Source organism: Phyllobates terribilis, unplaced genomic scaffold (assembly GCF_046119375.1).
Source record: "Phyllobates terribilis strain yellow unplaced genomic scaffold, ASM4611937v1 Scaffold_139__1_contigs__length_4784569, whole genome shotgun sequence".
Lineage (NCBI taxonomy): Eukaryota > Metazoa > Chordata > Amphibia > Anura > Dendrobatidae > Phyllobates > Phyllobates terribilis.
Window position 1 is genome coordinate 3561211 of NW_027362899.1, and position 7543 is coordinate 3568753.

Here is a 7543-nt window from a genome sequence, read left to right on the forward strand (position 1 = left end):
GCAGATTCATGGTTGAGGAATATGCGGATCGGGGAGATGGTTTTGAGTTGGAGTCGGCAGGAAGAGGAAAGGGCTTTGATATGTGGTTTGAAGGAGAGGTTAGAGTCCAGGGTTACCCTGAGGCAGCGAGCTTATGGGACTGGGGAAAGTGGACAGCCATTGATTTTGATGGATATGACTCGCCCCCAGGGCCATGGGGTACTCGGCAGCCGGGCCTTATGGCTGCTTGCAGGGGGGATATCACGGTGGCTGGCCCGGTTCGTGACCCAGGGCGGTCAGTGCAAAAAGGGGATATAATTGTTAGGGACATTTTGTGACGCTGACTCGCCCCCGGGGGCCTGCAGCTGATCGCCAGGGTTATCACGGTGGCTGTCCCAGGGCGGTCAGTGCTCAAAGGGGTATCAATTATTAGTAGAAGTTCAGAGAGTTCGTGACGCCACCTGTGGTGTCTGGTGAAGGTCCTCTGAGACAGATGTCAAGGCAGCTAAAGATGGTACAGCTCCCCAGAGGCGGAGCGGGCCTCAGGGCAGTGTAAATAGATGAATGGTGCACTGGGCGTTGTAGTGCGGTGATGGAAAATGGCGCCGGTGAAGAAACAGACAGAGGCTGTTCGATGCAGTCGTCCAAGGTTTTACTTACAGTTCTTAGGCAATTCACAAGTGCACTTTACAGGTGAAGGCCTCCCTCGTCGCGCTGCGTTCACCAGGCAGGGGTTCAGTCCTTCCTTAAGCAGCTTAGTGCCTGGCAGAACCCAACTTTCTCGTGTTCCTACTTTGACCATCTTTACACTTGGTCCTTCTCACCGCTGCCCTACGCTGCCCACTCTCAATCCCGCTGGGGTATGCTGAAGTCCTTCCTGTACGTCGGATCCGGGACCAACCTGACCCCCTGGGGATTAGAATGAAGCAAACCGATCCCTCCTGACACCTGGCAGGAGCGGGGCGTACGGGTGCCGTCCTGCACGCGCCGTACCCCCTGGGATCCTTTTTGGAGAATGGAGCCTACTCCCTGCTCCACTCCGGGGCCTCTATCCTGAGCCCTAACTTGCGGAACAGAGTTCTGACTGAGCCTCTGCTCCCAGACAGTCTTCACTAACTGACCTCAACTCCAAATATGGCTTCCTATTATATACCTACTGTATAAGTGCTTCCTGTATCTGGTTCCTCCACCCACACCCACTACTGGTTCCCCCTACCTTTGGATTCCCCCCTACTCCAGCCAGGGTCGGGGCTCAGCAGAAACTACATTGCAACTTGCTCCTCCTGCTGGCCTGGAGTGGTGTAGTGTTGGATGTGGGTGTTTGGGGTTCCGTGCAGCACACCTATCTTACCCGAGAGAAGGAAGACACCACACCTCTGGGTGAGGTGCAGTATCTCTGTGGCGACCGAACCCTCAGGGGCGCCACAATGCCACCTGTGGTACCTGGTGAGGATCACCAGCACTGCAACAGTCCTCTGAGGCAGATGTTAGGGCAGCTAGAGATGGAACGGCTCCCCACAGGTGGAGCAGGCCTCAGGGCAGTGTAAACGATGCAGGTTGCGCTGGGCGTTGTGGTGCAGGGGGAACGATGGCGCAGTAGGAGTAACGGACAGAGACAGGGAATTTGCTTTGTTACCTTTACTCATGCAATTGTTAGGTATGGTCCAGGGTACTCCATAGGATAGGTGCACTTCAGGACTTCGCCCCAGTGAGCGGGTATAAGGCGGCCTCCTGATCCGTGTTTGCCTCTGTGTATGCTCCTGGCCAGCCTGCAACTGGGCCTAGATTATGTGTTACTTCACCTGTTGCTCAGAAGTAGGACCTCCGGTTGGTAACCACTTTCCCTGGACGTCGGGGCCTTCGTGGTTCCTGGTCCTGTGTGTGTCTAGCTTTCAAGTTTTGCCAGGGACTTGTAGTCCTCCTGGGATTCCGGTTGACCCTACTGGGTGTAAAGGGTCCCTGTAGGCACGGACCCGGAGTCCGGTATGTATAACGGGGTGAGCTTACTATGCTCCTCTGCCCCCTTGGTTCCACTCTCCTTTCCTCCTCGCCGTCGGCCACACTCGGGGACGTCACTACTCGGCAGCTGACGTGCTGCGTCTTCACCGCTCTCTGAGCATCGGCACGCTCTCAGACTCTCTCTGTCTGACTGCTCTGTTCTGCTCTGAGCACTGACTAAACTCAGACTGACTCTGACTAACTAACTCTGACTAACCAACTGAGCTGCCTGGCTCCACCTTCCCTTTATATGTCCCTATCAGGGCTCCCTCTGCTGGTATGAGGTGGAAGGTGGAGGTGTGTGAATGTAGTCAGGGCCTCTTGTGGAGAAGTCCATCCATGCACCCATATGGGTCTGTGGCACCAAAGTCAGATGGGGGGGCTGAGTGAAATGGGGGAAAGATGATGAATTCTGTTTTATCCATGTTAAGTTTTAGAAATCTAGCAGAGAAGAAGGATGAGATAGCGAACAGACATTGTGGGGTTCTGGTTAGTAAGGAGGTGATACCAGGTCCAGAGAGGTACATCTGTGTGTCGTTAGCATAGAGATGATACTGAAAGCCGTGGGACTCTATGAGCTGTCCCAGGCCGAGGGTGTAGATGGAGAAGAGCAGGGGTCCTATGACTGAACCTTGGGGAACACCGACAGATAGGGTGCGAGATGAGGAGGTGGTGTGTGAGTGAGAAACACTGAAGGTTCTGTCTGTTAAGTATGACTAGATCCAAGATAGGGCCAAGTCTTTGATACCAAGAGATGAGAGAGTCTGTAGTAATAGGGAATGGTCCACTGTGTCAAGGGCAGATGACAGTTCCAGGAGGAGAAGAACAGAATAGTGTCGCTTGGATTTGGCGGTTAGTAGGTCGTTGGTGACTTTAGTCAGGGTAGTTTCAGTAGAATGGTGCGGTTGGAAGCCAGATTGTAAGCGGTCAAAGAGGGAGCAGGAGGAGAGGTGGGAGGACAGTTCAAAATGGACGTGCTGTTCCAGTAGTTTTGAGGCATAGGGGAGAAGTGATATGGGGCGATAGCTAGTCAGAGAGGATGGGTCAAGGGAGGGTTTTTTGAGGATGGGTGTGATGGAGGCATGTTTGAAACATGAGGGGAAGACACCAGTTGTTAGTGACAGGTTGAAGAGGTGGGTTAGAGTTGGGATGAAGACTGTAAGGTTAGGGATGAGGTGGAATGGGATAGGGTCAAGTTCACAGGTGGTGAGGTGTGACTTAGAGAGTAAGGAGGAAAGTTGATCTTCCGAACTGGCGGAGAAGCTGGTTTTGGAGGAGGAGGATTGAGTAGATATGAGGAGGGGCTGTGGGGACTTTAGGAAAAAGCTTTGTCTGATGGTATCAATCTTCTGCTTGAAGAATGAGGCAAAGTCCTCGGCTGAGATGAAAGTAGAGGGAGGAGGCGATGGGGGGCGGAGGAGAGAATTGAAAGTGTTGAATAGCTGTTTAGGGTTGTGTGACAGGGAAGTTATGAGAGATGAGAAGTAGGTTTGTTTTGCTGCAGTGAGTGTGGACTTGAAAGTAGTGAAGGACTGTTTGAATGCGATAGAGTGCTCGTTGGAGTGGGACTTTTCCCATTTCTGCTCAGCAACCCTGGAGGTCAGTCTCAGTTCTTTTCAGGCTGGTGTGCCAGGATTGCCTGTTGATTGTGCGAGCTTTGTTATATGTAAGGGGGGTGACCGAATTTAGAGCTGTAGCTGTTGTGGTGCTATATGAAGCAGCAGCAGCATCTGCATTGTGTAAGGAACTTATGTCTGTAAGAGGGAGAAGGGATTAAGAGAGTGAGTGTAGGTCAAGGTGTTTGAGATTTCTGCAAGGGTATGCAAGTTTGTCAAGTGGGGATTGTGCACCGGGAGAGGAGAGGGAAGAGAATGTTAGTAGGTTGTGGTCAGATAGAGGGAGAGGTGAGTTGGAGAGGTTAGATAAGGAACAGAGGTGGATGAAGATGAGGTTCAGTGTGTGGCCATCTTTTTGGGTGGCTGCGGAAGACCATTGAGGAGGAAGGAGTAAGTGAGGGATAGAAGCTTAGAGACAGATGAGTGGGAAGTGTCAATGGGGATGTTGAAGTCACCCATGATGATAGTGGGGATGTCAGCGGAAAGGAAGTGAAGCAGCCAGGTGGTGAAGTGGTCGAAGAAATTGGTGGCTGGCCCTGGAAATGACAGCCAGTTGGAGGTTGGAGGGGGAGTAGATGTGTAAACAATGCGCCTCGAAAGAGGGGAAAGTAACAGAGGGCGACAGTGGAATTGGGGAGAAGGAGCAGTTATCTGACAGGAGGATACCAATTCCTCCGCCATGCTTGCCGCTGGAGTGTGGGAAAGATGGGATCCACCATAGGAAAGTGCAGCTGGAGAACCTGTGTCAGAGGGGGTGAGCCAGGTTTCTGTGATGCCGAGGAAGGAGAGTTTGTTAGTAATGAAAAGATCATGGATGTAGGAAAGTTTGTAGCAGACAGAGCGAGCGTCCAGAGAGCTCCTGTTAGTGGGACTGGGGAAGCGGGGGCTGGGCGGATGGGTATAAGGTTAGAGAGGTTATGGAAATTTGTGGTAGGTTGTGGATAGGAGGTAGAAGTGACTGTGGGGATGTGGTGAGGAAGGCCAGGATTTGGAGAGATATTGCCAGCAGTGAAGAGGAGAAGAGAAAATGTTAGTAGGTGGGAGCATGAGAGAGCATGAAGTGGCTGTCTGTGTTTGGAGACAGAGGATTGAATATTAAAGAAGAATTCTGAAGAGGAGGTGAATTGAAGGGGTAGGATGGGGGGAGAGATGAACAGTTCATTACGAGGTGTAGGTATTAGGGGGGTTAGTAGAAAGTAGAGGGCTATAGGGGAGAGAGTGAAAACACATAGAAACATTGCTTATTGTGAATGTGTACTATCTTTCAGTGCATAGTTAAAGAGGGTATAAAGTGTGGTTACCTGACTCCTGCAATGACTAACTGCCAAATGTAATAACTGCCCACACTTGGCGCCGATGACATTCAGCGCAAGACACGTGCATGTGACGCGCCCCCTGGGTCGTGGGGTACCCGGTGCCGGGCTGGTAGATGCTGGGGGAATATCTCAGTGGCGGTGACCCGGTCCGTGACCCAGAGCGGTCAATAAAAGGGGTTATGTATAGGGGATTTATAGAGTTTTTATAGAGTTCATGATGCCACCTGTGGAATGCGTCTAACGGGAGCCGCCGCTGCAGAGCAGTCCTCTGAAGCTGATGTTACTGCAGCAGGGATGGTGTGGCTCTCCACAGGAAGAGCTAGCTCCAGGGCAGTATAGATGATGTTGCAGGTTGTGCTGGGCGTTGAAGTGCAAGGGTTGATGGCGCAGCAAGAAACACAGAGACAAGATAGTGCAGTCCCAGGGTCTTTACTCACAGTTGTTGCAGTCCAGATTACAGGCGCCAAAGCAATCTCCCTCGTCGTGCTGCGCTTACTCAGTGAGGGGCTCAGTCCACCCTCAGATAGCTCCGGAGTACACAGCAGGACCCCCTTCTGTGTCTTCTCTCTGGCTGTCTCCCTGAACCTCATACCAAGTGTTCCAGTCTAGTACTTGCGGGCCTTGGCGGGCAACGTCTGCTCCGTCCCCTGGGTCCTATATAGCTACCTTCCTGGTGAGACTGGTATGGGATGTTGGCTACATGACATAATGTTCTGCAGCCTCCGGTTTCTAGCTGAGACGTTCAATCTTCTACTAGTTGAGGGACCGGTTCCCTGTGTGCAGCCTGACCCCTCCACCTCCCGGTAGATTCGGGCGCACGGGTGGCTTCTCGCATTGCCCGTACCCCTGGGGTCCTCTCTTCTGTTCCTGGAGCCTTTCTGCTCCATCTACTCTCTTCTCTCCTTCTCTTCAACCTTGGGCCTCACTGATTAGGCCCGTCTCTGGAGCAGAGCTCCTACAGAGCCCCTGCACCTTCCACTCTCCTCCTCTGACTGAACTGACTTTCTAAGATGGCTTCACTATTTTATATCTTTCTTCTATGTGCTCCCCTTAACTACGTCCTCCACCCACACCCACTACATGGTTCCCCCTTACTAGGCCCCCCCCCCACTCCAGCCAGGGTCCAGGGATTGTGCTCTCCTGTAGGAGCAATCTAGCCCTGCCCTCTGAAGTGTGGTGTAATGAATGCAGGTGTTAGGGTCCTGAGCTGTACTCCTTCCTTGCCTGAGGGTGAGATACCACACTTCTGGGTGAGATGCAGTACCTCTGTGGCGACCGAACCCTCAGGGGCGCTACACATGCACCCCACACGCGTGCACCCCTTAAGCAGCTTCTAAATTTATGGAGCAGAACTGTAGAAGAGCATCAACTGAACATCAGGACCAATATCTGCTCCTTTGTGTAAGTATGAACAGGAGGACTGCAAAGGCCCTATGTAGTGTCGGCGTCCCTGCCCTCTGCTAGGCAGGGACGCTGTTCCCCTCACCTCTCTGCTCCGAGCCCGGTGTCCTCCTCCCGCTCTGCTGGCAGCGCGCGCTCCTTCCCGGACACTGTGCTTAGGGCGCGCGCTTCCTCCCTCTTAAAGGGGCCGCGCGCGCCGTCCTAAGGAGTCCCCGGCCAATGGCCGGAGGACTTCACCATATATAAGGCACCTCCTCCAAAATGGAGGTGCCCGAGCAATGTTGTTGCACTGTTCACTACTCTGCTTCAGCCCTCAGGTCCCGTTGCCAGTTACCTGCCTGATTCCTGCCAGAGTCCTGCCAGTTTGCTGTCTGTTTCCTGCCCGATATTCCTGCTACCTGCCTGCTAGCCTGAGGTCCGACGGTCTGCCTTACTACTCCTGTCAGTCTGTCTAAGGACCAGCTTGCCCGCTCACCTGGGAGCGCACATCAACTACCTGCCTGCTTGCCTGAGGTCCAACGGTCTGCCTTACTACTCCTGTCAGTCTGTCTAAGGACCAGCTCGCCCGCTCACCTGGGAGCGCACATCTGCTACCTGCCTGCTAGCCTACCTGGAGGCTCTGCCGTCACGTGCTGTGACCACCTGCCTGTCCAGTGACTCCTGCCCGCTCACCTGGGAGCGCTCATCTGCTGCCTGTCTGCTAGCCTACCTGGAGGCTCTGCCGTCACGTGCTGTGACCACCCGCCTGTCCAGAGACTTCTGCCCGCTCAACTGGGAGCGCTCATCTGCCGCCTGTCTGTTGGTCTTCCTGGAGGCTCCGCCGTCACATGCTGTGACCACCCGTTTATCCAGAGACTCTCGCCTGCTCACCTGGGAGCTCACGTCTACCATCAGCCGCCACAGGTCGTACCAACCCTTTATCCAGAGACTGCCCCAGTCACTTCCCGTGACCTCCTGCCCGTTCATCCAGAGACTGCCCCGGTCACTTGCCGTGACCTCCTGCCCGTTCATCCAGAGACTGCCCCGGTCACTTGCCGTGACCTCCTGCCCGTTCATCCAGAGACTGCCCCGGTCACTTGCCGTGACCTCCTGCCCGTTCATCCAGAGATTGCCCCGGTCACTTGCCGTGACCTCCTGCCCGTTCATCCAGAGACTGCCCCTGTCACTTGCCGTGACCTCCTGTCCGTTCATTCTGAGACTGTCCCAGTCACCTGCTGTAACTGCCTGCCCGTC